Source organism: Manacus vitellinus, unplaced genomic scaffold, assembly GCF_001715985.3.
Source record: "Manacus vitellinus isolate BGI_N305 unplaced genomic scaffold, ASM171598v3 scaffold_25_pilon, whole genome shotgun sequence".
In the NCBI taxonomy this organism is placed as follows: Eukaryota; Metazoa; Chordata; class Aves; order Passeriformes; family Pipridae; genus Manacus; species Manacus vitellinus.
The window spans coordinates 6,257,396-6,260,691 of record NW_021939882.1 but is presented as its reverse complement, the minus strand read 5'-3'; the positions used below and the strand labels follow the sequence as shown (position 1 = coordinate 6,260,691).

Below are 3,296 nucleotides of genomic sequence, written 5' to 3'. Positions count from 1 at the left end.
ACAAAGTTACACTATTATTACATCCCTTTCATGTGCAATCAAAGATCTGCTGCCTCCAGGCCCACAGGAAAACCAGTGTAAAGCCATTCTGTATGGATTTGACATCAAGGAAGGAAATGTCCTCATTCAGGACATGGCTTTCCTTTGCTCAAGCTTGTAAATGTTGGTGAAGGAGGGGGTCAAATCCCACCTAACGTCAACAGTCTTTTTCCTTCAAATGACACAACATTCTCTGAATCTAATGAACATTGTAGTCACAGCTATGGAGCCTGAGATGCTTCCTGGTGTAATAAGCAACTTCCAGTGACACAGGCAGCATTATGCGAACAAGAAATCACAAGCTGTGACATGCTTCACTTTTTCTATTTTCTGGTTTTATTACAGATAGAAGGGTGTTGCACAAAGCATCTGGGATCCGGGAACCAGCACAAAGTTTGCCAGCAGAGGATGCAGAGTTTTTCCAATTAAGAAACTGCCCACTGCCCTGACAAACAGAAAATGAATTAGCAAAGTCATCAGAAAATACCCATCAGAGAAAAACGATGCCTTGGCAGTGGGAGGCAAGATGACTTAATTTGACTTCTCTGTCAATACTTTTGCTGTTTGAATGATTCAGTTGGCAATTTGAATTCCTCTTCAAACATTTTAAAGATAACACTCAGTAACTTGTGAAAGTTACACCACGTGTTGTGCCTCTCACTGGTTACTCTGCAGCTCCAGTACTTGGAGCCCCTCATTCCCTGCACAGGCTCTGATGGGAACCCCAGACAGAGCTCTGGCAGCAGCTGAGGGAGCAACAAAGAAAACCAGCACGGGGGCTGAGTGCACAGAACAAGAAAACGCCCACCCCAGACAGAGTGATTATCTCCCATCTTATTAACTAATCCTTTTGCAGAAAGGGATTTGCCTAAAGACCACTTCCCAGAAGGCACCATTCCATCATTCATAACCAGTGAGGCTCACCTTGTAACGTGACTGATTTCCATTTCTCAGTGCACCTTAAACAGTTCTTACTCCACTAGAAAGATGCAGTCAGACGTGAATGAGAAGCTTGCCACCACAAAACATAATTTCCCATTAAAAAAATGCTGTTCCCTCGATCAGAAGAGCAGCCTATGTCTTTTCCTTCATGCTAGAATCAGCAGTGCCCATGTGGCAGGCTCAGCTCAGACTCCTGACCCACATGGACCAGCACTCTTGTTCTGGAGTCAGGATGTGAACCCAGCCCCCGAGCCGAGGAAATCCCCGCAGGGCTGATGGTTGGCTCTGCTGGGTCCTGAGGCAGCACCAAGCACATGAGCTCACATGTCTGCCATCTCCATCCTCCCTGGGCTTGGGCAGGGGAGACAGCGTTCCCACCAGATCCCTCCCTGATCTCTATCTCCCATCTGCTTTGCACAGAGAAGCAAAAGGAACGCTGTTTTCCCAGCAGGATCTGAAGATGCACCACTCATGACTGTTTGCCTGACAAGCATTTTTGTCCACGAGCATATAAACATGTGATTTAAAGAAAGGAAAATTTCCTTAATTACAGGGGGCATGCATTTTGTCACTGTGTAATTAAAAGCTTCACATCAGATCCAAGATACACATACACAGAAATATAAATAATGCATTCTGCTGGGCCCAAAAGCAAGTGTGCAGTGAACACACACTGAACCCAAACTTCAATTTTCATGGTATTCTTGAACTAGTGCCCTTACAACACCTCACAAAAAAGGTCTTAAAAGCAAATGGCAATTTGAGAAATAAAAATCAAGAATTATCTCTTACACAGTGAGTGATTTTCCTTAAAGGTCAGATTTTAAAGCCTCCACTTCTCAGAAGAGCCCCCATACTCCTTTTACTGGTGCAAATAATTGCAGTGCAACCATTTATGCAGCAAGGCACTAGGAAAGATAAACACTGGAATCAGGATTTGAATAAATATTGCTATTAAAGTACAATGCTGAAACTTTTGCACATTTGCAGAATCAGACAAAGGCCAGGCCTTGTTCCAAAGAATTTTAATTCCTCATAAAGCTGCACAACCATATGGAGAGGTCCCAACCAAAACAAGGGGTTCACTCTAACTTCACTGTGGTCAGAGCACGCAGCCACGGGGCAGCTGCAGCTCAGGGCTGTTTGTCCCAGGAAAGGCTCAGTCCTCACGTGCTCGGCCCTGGGAAGGTCGGGGCTCAGCTCTCTGTGTGGAGCAGGACGGCCGCCAGCTCCGAGAGCAGCACATCCCTCTCACGAGGGGCAGAAGCTGGCTGAGATGGTTTTCATCTTGTACTCAGTGGATCCGACTTGCAGCAAGGGGAGGATAAATTTCTTTATGCTAAGGCAGTCCCTTAGGAAGGTAAAGACCTAGTAGGCATCCCCTTTGTGTGTGTTTGTTTGGCCAGTACTGGTGGTCTTGCCGCTGAGCGAGTTACAGAAGAAGAGCATTTGCCAGGAGAATAGTGGAAAAAAATTCCAAAACAAACTTGTTCTGGCTATTTGAAGGGATACTTCCTTCCTTAGCTGCCAGGCACCACTGCTGCCCCTGCGTCTGAAACAGGACAGTGAGCACCCCACCAGGGTCAGCGCCCGGCTCTTCTCCTGGCACACCCTGGTCAGGGGCAGCTGGGCTCTGGTGCAGGCACAGCACCCGTGGTGCTGAGCACCGTGAAGGCACAACACTGAGGCAGCTGCACAGTAAAGTTCACGTAAGAACACAATAACAACCCAATGCAACCTTCTCTGGTGCTGTTCTAAAGAAAGCAAGGGCAGACACTGACCAGCATTTTACTCTGCTGCGTGACACAAGGCTGTTGAAGTAACTCTTCCAAGTTTGCTGACACAGCCTGTTTATATTTAGTGCATCTTCTCTTCTCCTGACCCTTCAGACCTGAATAATTAGTCAAAAATTCAAGATTCTGTAGATTTTTCCACTTAGGTGGAGAAAAAAATGAGTGAGTTAATGACACTGGTACAAGTCCAGTTACAAAAGCTTCCCAGAGTGCAAAAGGAAGGAAACAGTCCCAAACCATTTCCTCTCTCATAACTTCAAGCCTTAGTCAGCCAGTACCCACAGACCCCCTCTCCAGGCCTAATCACAGGGTCATTGTTCTCCATGATGGGTCAGGCTCCATGTGGATTTTCCTTAAGAACCACCGGTCCTCGGAGGACCGGTAGAGACAATGGCACTGGTTTGCTTTGTGCAGAAAAGGTTGGAAAAAGCACAACTGACAACGTCATAATGCAAATATGTGGTGTGAGGAATCACATGTGGTAGGAATGTTGAGCCCAGGTACCATGTACACTTGTTTTGG

At 46.4% G+C, this 3,296-nt stretch overlaps 1 long non-coding RNA gene across 1 annotated transcript; it reads right to left on the bottom strand.

Moving 5' to 3' along the window:
* Positions 1–962: 962 nt before the first annotated feature.
* LOC108639880 lies at positions 963–3,247 on the bottom strand. The gene is made up of 3 exons (XR_001920787.2): positions 2,763–3,247; positions 1,774–1,889; positions 963–1,018 (listed from the first exon to the last, which is right to left on the bottom strand). It is a non-coding gene; the product is annotated as an uncharacterized LOC108639880 (long non-coding RNA).
* Positions 3,248–3,296: the final 49 nt, after the last annotated feature.